Source organism: Talpa occidentalis, unplaced genomic scaffold, assembly GCF_014898055.3.
Source record: "Talpa occidentalis isolate TD23 unplaced genomic scaffold, MPIMG_talOcc4v2.1 talOcc4.12, whole genome shotgun sequence".
Taxonomy (NCBI): Eukaryota; Metazoa; Chordata; class Mammalia; order Eulipotyphla; family Talpidae; genus Talpa; species Talpa occidentalis.
Genome location: NW_023601212.1, coordinates 50218150 through 50237971, shown reverse-complemented (window position 1 = coordinate 50237971; position 19822 = coordinate 50218150). Strand labels below are relative to the sequence as shown.

The following is a 19822-nucleotide window of genomic DNA, read 5'->3' as shown; positions in this document are numbered from 1 at the left end:
TAAATGTTAGAACTAAAACTGTAAACACTCACCTTCTCTTCTCATCCCAAGAGGCACGGAGTGTCTTCTTGTGCTGGCGCACCCTGGCACGCATCCCAGGCTGCCTCTGTGTGCTGCCAGAGAAGCCGCTCTCCACCCTCTGTGAACTCTGTCTAGGCCTGTGCTGCACCTTAGGTAACACCTCACAACTCAGGTCTACGGGAAGCTGTTCTGGACATTCCCAACGGCTCCCTTTCCCTGTTTGTCCAGAGAAAATTTCATCTGGCGTAGGAGAGTGATCTTATGGACTGTGAGCACTATAGGTCCAGGGGGTGAGTTTTCTGGGAAGAGTTAAGGGTGGTGAACACCCTCTCTTCCCCCGCACACACACTGCCACAGAGTTACAGTCTTCTGGAAGTGCTGCCACCACTGATGGGAGGTCTTCCAGATGGAATATGCAGAGTGGGGCAGGACCGCCACACGACTGGCTCTCAGGGGCACCCCCAGAAATCTGACATTTCAGCAACAGAGTGGCTACCTGTTCTCTGTACTGTGAATTGTTAGCAGGTTCTAAATAGACCATTCATTATTCCTTTCAGCACAGAAGGCTCTCACAGCTCCAAATACCACCACTGGTCTGAGTGGTTCAAGTCAAAACATTCCCCAAGCCATAGCCCTAGGGTGAGAAGCAGGGCTGGCCACAGGCTTAGAGGGGGGAAAGCAACCACCCACCAGCCTGGAAACCAGAGGGCACATGGGGGGTTGGGTCACTTTGCTCACAGGAACAGAGGGACTGAGTATTTTTATTCATCAGAGATGAATAGATAAAGCCACCTGCCCTACTAATGCCTGCCTCCATTATCCCTGTACCAGGAAACAAATCCAGTCCCTGAGCTCCGGACCTGGGGGACCAGGGCACCAGGGAGGGTTGTGGTGGCACCAGGCTCACCTGAGCTTCTCCCTGCTTTCTTCCCTCTCCCTAACTGTAGTAGTTAATAATAGTAAATGATGATAATGATGATGATGTATGTAACCTTTTGTAATGTTCAGGAGCTGGGTTTAAATTCCGGGAGTACAGCACCAGTGCTAAGACTCTGCCCAGCTCCTGCTAAATCTGCAGAGCTACTCTGCAGAGCAGCAGCCACTCAGGAAGCCCCTAGCTCACCCAAGAAAAGCCGGGGTCTCCAGTGGCAGAAAAACATCCAGAAGTCCTGGTGGACCTGTGCAGTCCACTGCCATATCCACGGGGCACTTAGCCAAGTGATTTTTTGTTTGTTTGTTTGTTTATGTTTAATATATTTTATTTTATGTAATTCTTACATCATTTTTCGTTTTTGCACAATGTATGCATTTTCATTTTGGTTATATTCCCCATACAATTGCACCCCCCTTATTTTGACCCTAATCCCTCCTCTCCTCCCTCCCCCTCCCACCCCGCAGTGTGTCTCTGGTTTATAGTTGCTTGTTGATTTTGATCTTTTTCTTTATTCACCAAGTGTTTTGAGATCTGGAATGCCCACACCCGGGAAGTTTTCCCTGCCAGGCTGTGCCTTGGTCGCTGCTGCCCAAGCCGTACTGGGAAGAGATAGGTGTCTGTGGACATGTCCATTTGCAGCTGCCTTCAATCTGGAGGTTGAAGATTTCCCCCAGATTTTTGGAGGACAGGGCTTGGTTTTGGAGCTGGGCTGTGAGAGAATTCCCGTAGCTGTGGCAGCTGGGAAGCACTGACACATCCCAGCCCCATTACCACCTGCTGCTGATGGTCTTCAGCTGCAGAACCAGTTATTTTCCTGCACAGAGATTGTGTGTTGCGCAGCCTCTCTCCTCCTGAGTGAGAAGCCAGAGGTGAAAACAGGATTTTGGACAGGAACCGAGTTGAATAAGACAGGGCAGAAGGAGATCCTGTGTGACATCTGATTACGTAGCACTGAGGTGCTGACTGAGAAAGGGCAGTTTGACAGTGGGTCCATGGAGAGCAGCACATAAATACCGTGTCCGTGGGCAAACTGACTTTGAGACATCTTGTCTAAAAGAGGAGACACAGCTCCAGGGAAAGTATGAGTGCGTGTTCCCAAGCAATCAATCCTGCAGCTGCATCCAGAAGATGCCTCAGGCAGATCCCACTGTGCACTGCTCAACAATCAGTCCTGACCTCTGACTATCCCCTGCGGCCCCCCATCACCCCCTCACCATCATACCCAAGTTTTCCATCACTCCCAGCAGCGGGACCCCAGCAACTAAAAACCTAGAAGGGCTTGGAGAGCCCCATGCCCAAGACTCTGGGGAAAGGACCCAGTGGTGGGAAGGACCAGAGGCAGTGAATGGGCACCTTGGCGACAGGCTGCCGCAGCCACATAGGATCACTGCTTCCAAGCCCTCAGTGCAGGCACTGGCGGGGTCAAGGGGCCTGGAGATCCTCTGAGCTTTCCATTTTCTGGGTCAGCAGGTGGTCAAACTGTTCCCACAAGGGTGGTCTTGGGTGCCAGTGGTGCGACTACAGTGTGGGGTGCTCTTCCATTACTAGACACACTCATTCTTCTAGCCACATGGCAGCCGGCAGCACACAGCCCCATGGCACTGAGTCCCACGTTACCCTGCTCTCCCTGCCGACTCTTAGGTGAAGATTACTCCCCTTAAGTGTTTCTGAAACCACCTGTGAGCCCTCACTGAAGGTCAGTGCCAGTAGCCCACGGGGTGGGGGGGGGAGGTGAAGAGCCAGCCCAGTTGCCCCACCTGTGAACCTGAGTCACATCCCAAAGTCTTCTCGGAGCCTCTGTAATGACTGTGCATGGGGTTCTCGTGGGGCTGTGCCAAAGGGGTCCTGTGCCCATCGCTGACAGCCAGTCTACGTGGCCAGAAGCCAGGCTTCACAGGGACCTCCCGAGACACCTGGAGGAGCTGGCCAGCCAAGCGCCACCCCATCACAGAGTGAGATGATGGGCTCACTGACTTTTCAGGTCTCTTCATCGGTCTCCTTCCCCGCAGGACTGGGTCCTTCCCCCTCACTCCAGGACTGGGGCCCACACTCTAGCTCCAGGGGTGCTGGTTTTCTATGCCCAGGCCAGTCTGGGGGCTCTTGTTATTGAAGTTATTTTCTACATATGGGGCCTATGAACTCTTCCCCTTCTCTCTTAACTCTACCAATGAACTTCACAAAATACTGCTATTGAGTTTGGGACTGTCATTTCCTTGGCTTCCTACATGTTAAACAGAAGTGAATCTTCATTTTTTTAGGGTGTTATGTGAGTAGTGATTGACTACTAGTCATCATGTGCTCCTCCTGTTTCAGCCAGTCAGCAGCAAGCACCAAGGACTATAGGCGCAGAGCAGGTCCTCCTTTGGGGGATGGATGCCCTTTTTCATTGTTCTTTTGTCAATAAACCATGTTGCAAATGCAAACAAATGCAGTGACAACACATGAACGAGTCTGTCTTTGGCAAAAGGCTGGTTTGCTGAGAGCTGTTGGGGGATGTGATCCAATAGGGCCTTGGGGCTGCTGCAGACCCGTCAGGGGAAGAGATCACTCAAGAGTGGTCTTTGGAGATTACTCAACCTACTAAAGATGGAGCTTCCATATGATCCAGCAATTTCACTCCTAGGTATTTACCCAAAGGACACAGAAACATTAATTCAAAAGGACACCTGCACCTCTATATTTATAGCAGCACTGTTTACAATAGCTAAGCTTTGGAAACAACCCAAATGCCCAAAAATAGATGACTGGATCAAGAAGATGTGGTACATATACACCATGGAATATTACTGTAGGGTAAAGAAAATGTCAGGCTTTTCTACCCTTCTGCCATCAGGATAGATGATGGATCCTTGTCCTGAATGCATGCCTGGTGGCGGGCACCTGGAATAGGGTGTGGGCATAGGTAGATGGGATTCAGCTGAGCTAAGACTGTGCTTTTAAGGGCGGCGTCACGGGACACCAGCAGCAGCAGCAGAAGCCGAAGCCGAAGCCGAAAGAGAAGCCAAGAAGCAGCAGAACGAACGCCAGAGAGCCCAGATAGAGTAAAGACCTGCCAGCCTCCCAGGCCCCCAGCCAGCACCCCTGCCTGCCATATGCCTGGTGAACCCCAATAAAAAACCTGCAAAACCACTGAGGACTCTGACTACTCCTTTACCGGGTCTGCATGGGATCAGAAAACCTGCCCCGTATCCAGACCTGCCCTTACAATTACTCAGCAATCAAAAAAGAGAAATTCATGCAATTTGCAGCAACAAGGATAGAGCTGGAAGGGATCATGGCTCAGCAAAATAAGCCAGAAAGAAAAAGAAAAAAACCGGATGGTCTCACTCATACATAACAGGAATTTAGGAAACCTAAATAAGAGAGTAGGAAAAAGACTAATTATAATAAAGAAAAAATCATAATCAACAAGCAACTATAAACCAGAGACACACTAATGGTGCGGGGGGAGAGGAGGAGGTAGGGTCAAAATAAGGGGGGTGGGAATTGTATGGGGAATATAGCCAAAACGAAAATGCATACATTGTGTAAAAATGAAAAATGATGTAAGAATTATATAAAATAAAATTTTAAAAAGAAATTTAAGAGTGGTCTGGGAGCAGAGAGCACCCCTTCTGAGACTTCCATTAAAGGAGCAATGCAGGTCCCTATTGTCTCCAGGTCATCTAGATGCAGAACAGAAAAGCTCCAAAAACAGATTGAAAGCTTGGGAAGACAGTGAGAGAGAAAGAAAGGGAGGAGGGAAGGGAACCCCAAGTGGTAGGTGCTGGGAGGCGGGGCCAGGGGCAGGACTGGCTGTGTCCATTCACATGCCTCACAGCCACAGGATCCGCCATGAATCCGCCATGACGGATGGTCCAGGTGGGACACATTTAGAGCAGCTGTCTCAGTTGATGGAAGAGAAGCCGGGTTGTGGGGAAGAAGAGGCAGAGTGGAGAACAGAAAAGGTGGATTTATTGAATTAACTAAGAGAAGCTGCTGGAGAAACAGGAGAAGTCTGAGGCACAGAGAGAGTCCCCCAGTCTCCATTGATACTCCAGGCAGCATTGAATGGTTAGGGTGATTAGTCTTGGGTGTGTCCTGGCTAATGACCAGGATCATCAGCATATCAGCACAGTTTCCAGGGCTGTCCCATCCACTCCTTTTATTCACTCAAGCCTCCCAAACTTGCTTGCTGGGCAAGGAGTGGGGCTTAGTTTTAAATTTAGTAATAATACCACAACATAGGTCATACTGGGAAGAAACTAGAGCGGTGTCTCTATGGCAGGCCAGGCAAAGGATGTAACCAAACCGTTAGCCAGTAGAATGAGAGACACCCCAGGATCTCCAAACTTGCCTGCTTTAAGTGGGTTCTGCCATCTGCCAGCATCAAGGCAAAACATACTCTAGTGCATAAGAGTGTCAGTAGAACAGAACTTTAATGCAATTTGTGTGTGATAGAGAGAGAAGAAAGAATGTAGTTTAAAATCATTTCCAATTAAACGCCCAAAGTTACGCATCCCCTCAGGGGTAAATGCCCAGCCAAACAGCATTGACCAAAAGGACTGCTGAAGCCCAAAGTCTTGCCACAAGTCTGAGGTGCCTTTAGATGAGGACCCACAGGAAAGGGGCAGAAGGGGCCAGGCAAGACTGGAAGGCAAAGAACAAGATCAAAATCAAAGGCTGCCATCGTCAGCCTCCCCATGGGTCTCTTTCAAGTGTCAGACGCATGTGTCTGTCTCTTTCAAGTGTCTCCTTCCTTGTCCCCCCAAGGTCTCTGGGACAAGTCCAAGCAAGTGCAGTTTTTTCACACATCTCTCCGCAACACATGGCTCCTCCAGTCTTCTTTCTCCATCTCTCTCCACTTCATCTTCTTCTCAGTCTTCCAGTCTTCTTGTTTTAAACCTTGAACATTCAATTTATTATATTTCACAATCATTAGAATTTCTCTTTGTCAACTATCTCAAGTTCTTTAATGACATCATACTATTATCTGATGTTATCCTCAAACTAAGAGGTAAGTAGTGTGCTTAATATTATTCTTTTTCATACAGGTGAGGAAAAGTGATGAAGGCAGAAGTATTTGTCCCAGTGATACAAGTAGCTAGAACTTCAAACTAGCTGCTCTCTCCACAGTCTGACACCTCTTTGTCATGCACATAAAATACTCAGTTGTAGTGAATGTCAGAATACAGAGAGAAGTACAATCATACTTAATTCTTTTCTTAATTTTTCCTTTAAGAAACCTGATAATAATGATGTATCTTGATGGTTTTAAATCTGTCTCCTTTCTTTCTTTCTTTTTTTAAAAAGTTAACTAAAGGTTTATTTACAAGGGAAGGGGAATGAGGAAATGTACAACTCAGGGAGAAAAGAGGGAGATGAATTCTTAAATGTGTCCTACCCTTTCTGCCGACCTGGAATCCCAAATGACCTGCCGAGACCAAACCTGTCTGGCCAAGAGCATGAGCCAAGTGTGCCCAACCCCACTAACATGGCTGGTTTTCTTCTGGAAGCCTTCTTCTCTCTGCTTCATCCTCTTTTCTACTTCCCCTCCCTGCCCAGCTCCACCCTTCCTCAGGGCCGGGCAGGGATCCTGGAACCTCCCTTTTCCCTGGGGATGACCCTGTTACAAAATCACAATGACTTGCTGACCCAAAGTCTCCCCACGAGTGGCACTGTGGACAAAGGGTTACAAGGCAGGCTCTGGATCAGATGACCTGACCTGGCTCTGCCACTTAGCGTTGTGGAACTTTGGCAAATTTCTGAATCTCTGTGAGGCACAGCACATCATTAAATGGTTTATTGGGAGGATACATGAAAGACCATTTAGTTGCTTCTCAGTAAGTGGCAACTTTTCTGAGCCTGGGTTGGTTAGGGACCAAATGATGCCTTTGACACACCGTCTCCAAATGACGTGGACTCTGCAGCGTCTGGTCAGCTTTTGCTAAGAAGTCATCTCACCTGGGACTTGAGGGTGGGAATTTCTCAAATTTTTTCCTTCCAGTTGTGTGTGTATGGGTGAGGGGAGATGTCTGAGGCCACCTTTGTGGTCCGAGGCAGGAGCCAGCAGGGGTCTGTGGCACCAGAATCCCGCTCCCTTGGCTGAGGGACACATACCAGACAGATTATCTCCAGGATAAAAGAGGGTTTAGGGTAGCTTGATTTAAATTTTCCCTTTTTCCATTTTTGGGCAAAGGCCTGAGAGTAGGAGGTGGAAAGTGAAAACAGACAGAGCCTTGTTGATGGCCTGAATTTTCACTGGTAGAATGAAGGCATTTTGGAGAGTGGTTTTTCCTTCACGTGCCCCTCCCAACAAATGCCACCTAACCTGATTTTTAGATTGAAAAATCCCATTTGTATTCCAGTCTGACCATGGGAGACTCCTATCTCTGCAGGCTCCAGCCTGGGTTTGTCACTGCTGAGAAACATTTGGGGGAACCCTCAGCAGACACACAAAGACTGGGGAAAGCAGCCAGCACCCCCTGGGAGCAGGGTGGTGGCAGATTCTTCTATACAATGGCTTTTTATTGGCCCCTCTCTGTATGGGTTATATTCAAGGCTCTCTGGTCCTGATAGGGCAGCAGACATGAGGACCCAGCGTCAGGTCAATGCCCAAGCGCCAAGCATACCAATGATTAGAACTCTGCGAACAATTGGAGCAAGTGCTTGAAATTCCAGCCATGAACCTGGCAGCTCTGCGCGGGAAGATGCATGTGTCCTGGGTAACAACCAGCTGGCAATTCCAGAACTTACCAGGATGAGCTTCTTTTAACAGAAAATCAACTGCTGCAGCCCTGTTTATGGGAATTGTAATACAACCCTACCCATCTCACCCCTAAGGGTTTATTTGGCTACAGAGAGGATAAGCAGCCTCTGCCCTCAGAGGCAGAGACCCTCTCTTGCATTTGTGAGGAAGGGGCTCATTCCCTGGATGCTGAGCTCTAGCCCTGGTGCATTTCCCACAATGAGGGGTGTGCCTGAGAGACGAGGGGCACCTGGTTCAGGAAGAGGGTGAGGCAGGAGCAGCTTAGGCTGCTGCCCAAGGTTCTGTATGAGGGTTCATTTCCTGTGAGGCCAGCAGGGTTAGCAGGTTTCCCTTTTAGGATGTCTTTGTCAAAGTCTTTCTAAATGGCTTGAGCAAAATCATGTCTGACGAAGCCCTGAGCCCTTCCCCAGCCTAAGCTCCTGGTCTTCCAGGAATGGTGGATTCCATGACAATCTAGTCCCACATTAACAAGGAGGGCACCATTTCCTGGAGAGTCCCTCCTCATTTTCCCCCCCTTTCCCTGCTCATTCCCCTCACAGAGTTTGCTGGTTAATGTGAAGGTCTCTTTTTCCCAGTCTTCACAGTCCCTTGGAGTGTGTACATACCTGCACCTTACTATTCCCTGACTCGTGAGAAGGGTTTATTCTGCTAAGTTTTGTTGCTGGGGTCCAACTCAGTAGTGTGCAGGGTAGACAGGGAGTTCTGGAACCCTCTCCATGCCTCATGTCATGGGGGAGAGGGACTGCTTGAAGGTGCCCCAGAGATCCTGAATCATCCACTTGAGGTCTGGACTGAGACATCAAGTTGTCTGAGAGGTGTCCTGGGTGATTCTGGTGTGCAGCCAGGTAGAGTCCATTAATGAAAGCTGACTTAGAACCAACCAATAAGGGAGCTTTGCCAATTAACACCTTCTTTTGGGGAGGCAGATTCTCAGTCTTTAGATTTATCCACTGTTAGTACCGTTTGTTTGAGCCAAAACCCCTAGGGGAACCAAATTCTAGAAGGAGGGCAACTGGCAGTCCTCTCTCCTCTCATGTTTGGAAACACACCATGTAGTTCCCAAGTCTTTGGATGTCCCCATGTCTGGCATACGACTTCTCTCACTTGTCTTCCAGGCTCACTCCACACCTGCCAACCCTTTTCTCCAACATTTCCTACACTCAGACCACAGTTTCTGAGACCTAGTGGAAGCTATCATGGGCCAGGGGATGGTACTATGGGTGACATCCCGGAGGGCCGGGCAGCCCTGCAGGGACTTCCACATGGACTGCATGGTTTATACCAACTTAGGACACCCCTGTGGAGACTGGCTGGAGTCTCAGCAAGAGCAGAAAGGAGGGAAAATATTCGTGGTGGTCCAGTTCCCATCCCGTTCACTGTTGAGCCTGTGGGCCTATGAGGGAAGCCACAGTCTGGGGCTTCAGGGAATCTGCCATCTGTATGGGGAAACTAGACAGAAAGACCTGACACTATGAGCAGAGACACAGTTTTTCCAAGCTATGAGGGCCTGTGATGGCTGCAGTCCCCAATCTGAACTGGCCACCACTAGTCACCAGCACAAGGCTGCCCAGAACAATCTAGTCGTCCTTTAAAAAAAAATGACAAACTGTCCCAAGCATACAAAAGAGCATGTTGACCCTTGAACAATTTGGGAATCAAAAACCTGTAGATAGCTTTTGACTCCTCAAAACTTTATTACTAATAAACAGCCCACAGCTGACTGGCAGTCCTACTGATAGCATAGTCAGTAACACATACTTTGTATGTTATACGTATTCTATACTGTGTTCTCACAACAAAAGCTAGAGGAAACAAAATGTTAAGAAAATCATATGGAAAACACATTTCAGCACTGCACTGTATCATGGATGCCATAAGTTTATGTTGTCTGTTTATGAGAAAATTCTGCTGAAGTGTACTTGCAGTGCAAACCCGTTTTGTTCAAGGGTTCGAGGGTAGATAATATTGTCCAAATACTCTATTTCTTCACATTTGCTTCAGCTCATTTTTCCAAAGACTACAACATCATTAACCTTCCCCATACCTCAGCCCCTCCCGCTACCCTGCTCTGGAAGGTGGTATTTGTCTTTCCCGTGTGTTACGACACATGTTGGTATCTACATGCAACACGTACCTGATGTCAGTGGCCTTACACTGACCCTCTGTGTGGTTTTCAGGGATTTCTGTTTCTGAGGTTTGTCCGTGGATACAAGACAGACCACTCTTTATCCATTTTCTTTTTGATGGGCATTAGGATTGTGTCCAAATTTTCCCTGTTAGAAATAATTCTACATTATTTATGAAGTGCATTCTGGTGCACTTGCTTTACACACTGGGCTCCACTCTCACTCTGGAGCCCACATTCCATCACCTCGTGGCTTCCCCACACTCTGTCTGCCTGTCCTTGGCTCTGCCCAGTCTTGTCAGAGGCAGCAGCTTAGTGCTCAGTCAGGGGAATTGAACTTGGCCTTATTTCCAGGCCCTGCCTTACACTGGAGATCAAGTCTTACTTCAGAACTTCCTGAGTTTCAAGCCTCACCTCCTTACCCCTGAGAGGTCCTCTTGGAAGGGAAATTTCTTTGGCAGCAAAGACTGGCAAGCTGTGGGGCCATGAGATGTGGTCTCCTGCCAGTGGTCAATTTTAACCAGAACCTCAAAGGAAGTTCAGTTTGTGAGTATGAGGAGAGATGTGAGAGTTTTCCTGGTGAGGGGACAGCAGGAACCGAAGTAGGAAAATAATCGTGGTTGGGTGAAGTAGGGGTGAGGGCCTATGGGCAGAAACTGGGTTCTGATGGGGAGGATGAGGACATTAGCATATCTCCACCACCAGACACTTGGAGCTTTCTACCAGGAAATGGTGATGGGCAGTGGCAGGATGATGGTGGCCAGGAATTCCCTGAGAAGCATCCATTTCCGCCCAACCACCCCCTGGACCAGCTTTAGCATTTGCTTACTCCTGGGACTTGGAGTCGGCAACCTCATTTCTTCTCCAGCATTGAGCACTGAGGTTCCTGCTTCCTCCTTCCTCCCTCCCTCCCTCCCATGCCACTGCCCATTGCACCTGCTTCTGGCCAAGAGAATTCCCGGCAGCCACATGCAGGCTTCCTTCCAGCTATGATCAGTGAGCTGGATGCTGTCGCCAGCCAGAGCTCAGGAATCAGGTGCCAGCATCTCCTCAGAGTGACTCCTTTTTGACCTGAGGTCTCTGACCTCTTTAACCAGGAGACTAGGGGACAGGGCTGGGGAGGGAGAACTCAGAAAACTTGACTGGACTTTGTGACTTCAAGAGAGCCTCTGCTGGGAGAAACATTTATTTTTGAAAGAACAAGCTGGGAATCCAGGTTGACTCTGGGTAAAACCTGGGCCTTTGGCCTTGTTTGACAGCCCATAAAATGTAGCAGCCAATGTGAACTTCCAGTTCTGTAACTTGGAAGAAAATGCTTGGGAAAAGTTATTAACCTGCCCCACTCTCCCCAACGATCTCTTCCACCCCAAGCCCCACCCTCTCTCTCTCCACCGCACCATAAGGAAGTCCTGAGGAAAATCTGTTCCTAGGAGCAAAGGCAGGAGCAGACGCTGGCTAGGTTGGTAGATCTGACCGGCGCTTATCAGAGGTGGACAGGCCGATGCCACAGAGAAGACAGAACCCAGGGAAACTGCCTTTGACGGCATGTTTTGACGAAGTGCTCTGAGACAGCATGTGTGCGCGTGTGCATTTCTTGTCCATAGATGCTCCAAGTCCAGTGAAGTGGGAGAATCCACTGTTTCCGGATTCCAGAATGTGCTAGGTAGTCATGGAGTTTGTGAGAGGCTGAGATACGGGCCTCTTTTTTCATACTTCTCCCTCTGTACTTGCCAGGGCAAGTGGCACTCCTTACACCCTTACATCCCTGACCCCTATGCAGGAGACCCCAGTGCCTGCCCTAGGCTCTGTGCAGTCACCAAAGGTGGGCTGGTGGAGTGAGAGCCCTTGAGAAACAAGTCGTTGTTTAGAGAGTGTTTGCCACGAGGTGTCCTCATATCAAACCCATGGGAAAAGTATCGTTTTTACTGATGAGGTGCACAAGGTTCAGAGGGCTAAGTAACTTGTCAAGGCCTCACAAATGTTGGGGAGGGGAGAGGAGGTGCATAAGAGGTCTGATAGGCTGATGACATCACTTCTCATCACTGCCTGTTCCTGCCATTTCATCAAATCTCCGAAGCTGTGAATTTGCAGAAGCTGATGGGACTGAGTGGCTGTCCCCAAAGGTTGGAAGGAATGAAAACAAATTTGAGGGCCTTCCAAGTAGGTGCTGGATGTGACCCATATCCTGCAAGAACAGAAGAATTTTCAAGAATGGAAAGGAAGGGGCCTCCCTGGTGGAGCAAGGGGTTAAGACACAACCTATGAGGCTATCCCTAGCCACTGCAGCATGAGTTTGATCCCCGGCCAGGGAGATACCCACATGGTGCAGCAGACCTCTCCTGACTCACCACCTCAGCAGTGTATTTCAGTCAGTCTGCCTGTTCTCTTCCCCACTCTGTCTCTGGTGGATCCTTTCACCCCCACACCTCTGGCCTGTACCCCAGTTCTCATATGCATAAACAAATAAATATTTAAAAAAATGGAAAGGAGGCCTTATGCACAGGAGTAACAGGGAAATAGACAGTGGAGGGACAGGAAGGACATCAAAAGATCTTTTGCAGATATTTATCATGTCCCAGCCCCCTCAACTCCCTCAGAACTCAGGAAAAAGAAAGGCATAAAAAAGAACAAAACCAGGTCAACTGTTAAAAATTATTTAATAGAAAGTCCAATGTCAAAATGTAACAATAAACAAAAATACACATGTATAAATATGTATATATAATTAGACCTGTACACTTTCTCAGACCCTTTTCAAAATGGAACAGAATCATCATTATATCTTGGTGGTCAAACCAAAAATAATATTCAAGCGACATGGCCCCACTGGTGCCGTGGGGCATGGTAGCACTGCTGAGCACTTTGAGGGTTCAAAGAATTCCAACCTCGAGAAAGCTGGGGATATTGCCAAATGTCCTTTTCTGGGCCCAGAGCAATCTCCCTGCTCTGCACAGGGCGCCCCATCTTAGCACCTGTAGCCTCCACTGTCTCGGGACAGCTCTCCCTCAGGTGGGGTTTTCAATGATTAAGACGTAGATATTGTTTGTGAGTTTGCTTGCCCTGTCTGCAAGATTAGCAGTGCCTGGGGGTGTTTCCTTACAAGTTCTTATTCATAGGTGGGGTGCCAGCATAGTGGGTCAGGATGGATGCCATCAAAGTGTCCAAAGTGGGGTGTGCACATATCTCGGGATATCCAAGAGCCCCCTCAGGAGTTCAGTGAGAAAATACCAGAACTTTGGTTTATAATATTTTTTTTCACCTTATTCTTTTAAAATTTCTGTGTTGTGCACTTTATAATGTCTGATATATTAGCACAGGAGTACATGAATAGAAGCTTTAAATAAACACACAGAAGGAGCGCGTCTCACAAAGCTTGCTGATGGGCATGTGTGGACAAAACTGATGGGTGCCCACTGCCTTGCAAAACTCACCCTCAGGCAGAGTGTTGGGGGGTCCCCTAAGGGGTGCCCACACCCACCCAGGAAAGCCCCTGCAGGTGCTCAGAAGAGTAATGCCCCAGAGCTAACTGAGAACCCAGGCTGCCTAACCCTGTTGCTAGGTTTTCCTTGACGGTAAGGCCTTGTTCCTAAATAAAACTCAAATGCCCTCAGGAAGAGCAAACACACAGCCCGTGATAACTGGCCTGGGGTGTTCTGATCTTTTTTGGTGATGAAGTAGAGGTGAATGGGACGTGGACCAGGGAAGACAGTAGGGAGAAGTCTCCCTAAGACAAACCCAACCTTATTCCCTAACCGCACATTTCCCCCAAGGGGACCTTGCAGGGTCCTAATTGAGTTGTGAGGCCAATGTTCTGCCAGTTTCCAGCATTACAGTTCTAGTAGAAATACCAGGGCCTTTGGGGATGGATATCTGAGTAGGAACCACAAGACACAGAATTAGATATTTCTCAGTAAGAGTCAGAGGGATCGCTGGGAAAAGAGTGGGTGTCTGAGCAAAAAGCTTTCCAAGGGTCCGGAAGGCTAGTGTGCTTTTGAATATTCCAGGCTGTACCCAGGGGGGCTGACATGGGGGTTTTGCAAAAGAGGTCAGCTCCTAAGAGTGTTGAGGGCCCTTGGGGATCCCAAGCAGGAGACCAGAGACACTTAAGCTAGGAAAACTGCCATTAGCCCCAAATACCTCTGACCTCTCAGAACTGTCATCTGTTGGAAACTTTTCTTGAGTTTTTAGAGCCATGCTGGCTCAAGGCTAGTATTTTGATGCATCTAATACTTTTCCTTCTCCATATAGTTTGTTAATTAGTTTTCTGGTGGGTGGGGGGAGAAAAATCCCAACTCTGAATAGGTTCTTTGGAAAACCTAAAAGGCACTCCCTGTCCCCACGAGGTCCACAGCAGCCTTCTAGCCTGGTGGGTATTTTCCATGTGCATACAATTCGTCTGTGCTTTTCATTGATTTTTTAAAAATATCCCCTTTCCTTGGCGGGACTCAGTTACTCACTCCAGACACAACAGAGGCTTGGCCTCCAGGCGTGGCCCAACCCAAGGGAAGGCTGGGCAGCTGCCTGTGGGTGCAGTGGAGGTGGCACGTGGACAGTAAGCCTCTGCTGCATCTGGGTGCTCATCTCTGGGTACACATTTATCCTGGAGTTCAGGTTGTCTGCCCCAGGAGTTATTTTTTAGCTTCCGTGGTTCTACAGACTGGTCAGGAAGACCCAGAATTGTTCCTTGTTTGTCCTAAGACAAATCTAATCTAAGTCAAAACCTGTGAATTCAATTAGATGAGGACTTAGGGCAAGAGCAGAGGACACAAGGGAATAAATCATCTCAGAAGCAGCTGTGCACTTATACAGAGAAGGGGCAGTCTAGCCCCGCTGGGGACCACATTTACCTCTCTGGGTGAACTTTGCTTTGGAAGGTAGAGCATTACCCTTTATGCTCCCGAATCACAGGGACATATTATGGAGTCTGCGGCTGCCCAGTGTCTGCCATGGCCTCATCCTTTGCTCTTCTCTCCTCTCTCTTCAACTCCCAGCTCCAGCCACTTTACTGCTGGCAGGCCCTGAGCAGCCCTCATTATCCCTTCTGTGGGCTCAGTCCCACGTTGTTCCCTCAGCCTGTCAGTGTTTTGCAACATTCTCCCTCAGTTCCCTGACAAACTTGGATGTGGCTGTCACCTCTTTCAGGAAGTTCCCTGGTTCCCAAAGCTGGCCTGGCATCCACCCAGAGATGCCCCCATCCTCCTAAGTGGCCCTTCCCCACTGTCTCCCACTCATGTCATGGCAGGTTCATGAGCAGGAGCTGTGTTTGGTTCAACAGAGTATTGCTGGCAATTGACTCAGGGTCCTAGGGCTACTAGGTGCTCTATAAATAATCTGTTGCATAAACGAGTCCTCTACAGTAGGAAAGGCAGTTACTAAAGATGCCACATAGGGGCAATCTGGATGAAGGGGCCCCCATTCCATGCACTGATGCTGCAGCCTCCCAGTGCAGCTGCTGAGAATGTCACCATCAAGGCCATGTTGGCAGAGGGGAAAGCAAGTGAGAAGTGCTGTGGCTGGCCTGGTCCACGGCCTGAGGTGTGCAACCTTCACATGCCTGGGGATGGGGACGGCTGCAGCCACAGCACCTGGGCCACAGGCTCAGAGGAGTCAAACATGCTAGTGGCAGGGCATCCTGGGGCAGGAGGCAAGTGCCATAAGCTCCAGCCTACACAAGGGCAACTCAAGCTTGCACAAGAGAGGCCACTTGCACTTCCTGCATGGGGATTATTATAGTTACACTGATACTGGCCTACATGTTCTCCTAGAAATTTCAGAAAGGTAAAAGCCAGCTCATTGAGTATTTCTGTAATAAAGTAGTTATATTTTGTCCCTGTATCTGTGTGTGTGTGTGTATTAAGGAAATATATCCAAATTTAGAGTTCTAATAAGGTAGCTGCTTGGTTCTACTCCAGGAAAATACACATTATTATATATTTTTTGTAAATGAATTTGCCTCTTGCTTTGAAGTGTGCTTGAAATCTATGGTGAAACTTCCCTGCTCACTTGACTGTCAAGTAAGAACTTCCCCTGAAGGTCTGGGTTAAAATGCCAGAAAATCAGGGCCTGTTTATCACTTCTGAGTCAAGGCCAAGAGACCGCCAAGGTTCTAGAGCTATTTTCAACTGTAGGGACCCTAAGGCAGTTCTGGCTGAGTTTACAGGGTTCTTTTTATTGATTCTAAGTCTTACTCAATCAAGTTCAAAGTCTTGGCCTAAAAATAACCCCTGGGAAAGGAAGAAGAGAGAACTGGGGTAAGGAGGAAAGACAATAGTAGTATAGAGGCTTTGCTTTAGGGATGAATCTTTAATCTCTTGAAAAATTTCTGGAAAAAAAAAAGCAATTTGCTTTTAATTTCCTTAATGGTTTCCCAGAGACAAGAGCCATCTCCCACATCATCTTGAGGGAATCTGAAAGCTGCCAGGTTAGAAGAGACAGGACCAGGGAGCCAGTTTTCATAGGAAAGCTGGACAGAGCACCCCCTTTAGGCAGGAAATTCTTTTGATTATTTGGCAGGTTCCCTCCAGGCCACACTTGTAGTAGCTGCTGTGGAGACAGGAGTCATCTTTAGAGGATGCGTCTTTAGGAACAAGGAGAGGAACTCTGGGGAATTCTGGAGCTCTTCTGACTTTGGAACACACTGCTAAGTGACCATCCGGCACCACATGACTACTCAAAATAGTCAAAGCTTTGAGAGAGATTCGCATCTAGATTCAGTGCTTTGATTAGCCTGGACAGTGTGGAACCCCCAGTCCAAAGAATAAAAAGAGACACAGAACTCTTGCCCCCAGAAGTGATTTCAAGCCAATGGGCCAGGCACCACCCTCCTTTAACCTTGGAGAGCAGCTGCTCCCAACTTCCCTACAGGATGAAGGCTTTGACCTTAGCGAGATGCAGCCTGGGATGCAACAAGCCTCAGACCAGGAAGAAACCTCAGGCTCCCCAGGCCATTCTAGTTGCATCAGGCACCTCACTGAGGAAGCCCCGGCTCCCTCTCTGCAGTGCCCAGGGGAGAGACATGGGCCTAACTTCCCAAATCCTCTTCCTTCTGGGCACTAAAGTCCTGAGAGCCAGGGGCCTCTTCCGGCTTATGTGTAGGTCACCAGGTGAGGGAGAGCCCAGACAATACTCCCTATGAGGAGACCGAGCTGAGAGGAGCAAGGAGGATTCTGGAAGGTGGGTGACCCCAAAGGGCTGTTTTCACAGTGTTGCAAAGGGCATAGCACTAGTTAAAAAATGTGGAGAACATCTGAATGACATCTTTCCTTCTTTCAACATGTGCACTGAGGTTGGAGAGGTACATTCTACTTCAGCTACTCCACTTCGAACTTGGGGTAAGAGAGTCACATCACAGCATTATTGTGAGCATCACATAGATGGCTTAAAATGCCCAGCATGGTATCTGGCACAGAATGAATATAATAATAAATAGTAGTTCTTTTTCCTCTTTCCCTGAGATTAGATTAGATCCCAGGGAAGGTATGAGAGTCTAAACAAACATGGCAACACTAGCCAGTCCTAAGGTTTGTCACAAATGCAAACACTTTCACCCACAATCCTCCTTTTCTGGCACAAATTTTTGTCCATTTTTCCAGAGATGTACAAAAATGTGACTAAAGTCAAGGACATTCCCCCTCCCATTGGAAAAACAGTCCCATTCACCAGCACAAGCGATTCACAGACCTCATTCATGAAATTCCAAAGGTTTACTAATGGGGCATCTGTGGTGTGAAGACTGCTGCCCCCACCCCCAGATCTCCACAGTCACAAGGGTGAGAAGTCGAAGTTCCCGGGCCCTTTCTCAATATGCCCTAAAGCATAGAGTCCTGCTCCCCAACATGTCTTATTTTTCTATCAGGGTTTAAGCAATATAACAAAAAGTTTAATTTCTGAGAGGTACAAAGAAATAAAGCTCTGAGAACTCCTTCCAGCGGAAAAGCATAGGGGGGGATTTTATGTAAAATTATAGACTACAATCATAACACTGTTTTTTCTTCAAATGAGAATGTTGGGAAGAAGAAGAGAACCTAGACACCTATTGTTTTGCTTTCACAAAGAACATATTAGAGACCTGGAGTCCAAGCTCTATAATCAATAATTTCCTAGATTAAGAATATGATAATTTTTCTTCTTATCAATCCAACATATTAAACCAAGTTTCTTTGTCAGACTCATAGAGATGGAACGCTGTTTTACATTCTTGCCTAATATCTAAGCAAGACTTAGAAGAATCAATGACAACCTGAACCATAAGCTGCTGAGGTAAATTTTTGAGGTAAGAGTAAGCTCTGTTTTTAGCAGGATGATGGGACAGTCTGGCCCAAAGAGAGAAAAAAAAAATTGTCAACAATTTTTGAGAAGGAATGAGGGCAGAGGTACACCTCAAAGCAGGATGGCATCATGGGGGACCATAAGGTGAGCGCCATCTTCCCTGGGCTTGCTCTTGACTTGTGGGAAGGCCAGGGCACAGGACTAGGGACCCCCGGCTGCTGCTCCCCAAGTCATCTCTTAATGGGGTCCACAAAGCCCAGTGTAGATAAGGACCCTGCACACGGAGAGGCCTGTCTCTCAGCAGGCCAGTGGGTGGTCCCTGCTGTTTCTGAGGGCTGACCTAGTTTTCTGTCTCTGAACTTCTTTGTTCTGAAACAGATCGCAACACCACTGTGCTCCAGTCTGAGGCTAGGAGGCATCGCCGAAGTATAAACCTCTCTGGAGCTTCTCTGCCAGAAACAAACACGCATTCAGTTATGACAGCGGTACTCCGTGATCCTGAACCTCCGCCAACCAAAAGAAAGCTGCGCACACACTGCTGAACTTTTACAACTTTACAATTCGGAGCACATAAAGCTGTGTGATCCAGCTGTAAATCTTGTTGACAGTTGGCCCCACCCACTGGCTGCTTGGCAGCTGGCTTTTGAATTGTACCGGGCACCCAGCCATTCAAACAACCCTTCTCTGCTAATGTTTCTCAGCCCATTTCTCATTCTTTTTCCTACCTCCTTTCACCAGGCCATTTCCCGCCCTCCTTTCCTTGCAGATATCTCCCTGAGTCCTCAGAGATAACAGCTAGCAGAAGCGCTAGCTTCTGGCTTATCCTCACTGTATCTGAGACAATCTGCTGGAGGTGCAGATACACAGGGGGGCAAAAGGCAACATATTATTCTTCTAGACCCTTTTAGGAGGCATACAAAAATAAAGTACAAACACAAATCACTTGATAATTTTATGATTAAAACCAATAAATGGAAAACAGACAGTTTCGAGTGTTGCTAACATAATCAAATGTTTCCTGCCAACCCACTCAACCACCCCATTCTCAGATCTATTTATGGATGCACCAAACATGTCAGCTGATGGAGTCACTTTTGCACATCAAAGAGGGTGCCAGAACTCCAGGTGAAAAGCCACTGATTCATACCACCCCTCAGGTTCTATGAAACACTCAAAAAGTTAGCTTCCTAGGAGACATTTGGTGTCGTGTGCACGTGCACCATGCAAAATGGTAACACGTCTGTGAAAAAACATTTCACCTCCCGGTGGAGAGTGGCAGCTCTCTGGGAAGACATGGTCTGAGACACCAAGAAGAGGTGTCAGGGAAGACATTAGCATTTGGTTCATTCTTGCTTGATAAGAACAAGAAATCCCGGGAAAAGGTCATCCCCATCACATGAAGCAAAGTCCCCAGGGAACAAGTTTGAGGTGGGGCTTAACAGTGGCTTACAGTTGAGGAAAACTATTTTAGTCTCTTGGTCAAAAACCATACAAAGGGAGGCAACTGAAAACCCTAGGCGACTTGACTCTCGCTGCATTTTTCTGCTTGAAGCAGGATAAAAAGCCTTAAATTTTGGCTGCATCTCTATTTACGTAACAACCACAGCTGCTCCCCAAAATAGCTGTTGCTGGCTGCAAGAATTAAGGGCTTTTTGTTGCTAACATTTGAGTCCATTTTCTATAGCACTTGACTGAGTTTCCTTTCCCTCCCTTGCGTGCCCAGGGC

General features: G+C 48.0%; 1 long non-coding RNA gene across 2 annotated transcripts; it reads left to right on the top strand.

Annotated features, from left to right (window-relative positions):
* The first annotated feature begins 5902 nt into the window (after window positions 1-5902).
* Window positions 5903-19072, top strand: LOC119241178 (uncharacterized). 2 transcript variants are annotated; one of them, XR_008551127.1, is made up of 4 exons: window positions 5903-5951; window positions 7514-7659; window positions 17995-18100; window positions 18475-19072. It is a non-coding gene; the product is annotated as an uncharacterized LOC119241178 (long non-coding RNA). The 2 variants fall into 2 exon arrangements; XR_005124253.2 differs by lacking the exon at window positions 7514-7659.
* Window positions 19073-19822: the final 750 nt, after the last annotated feature.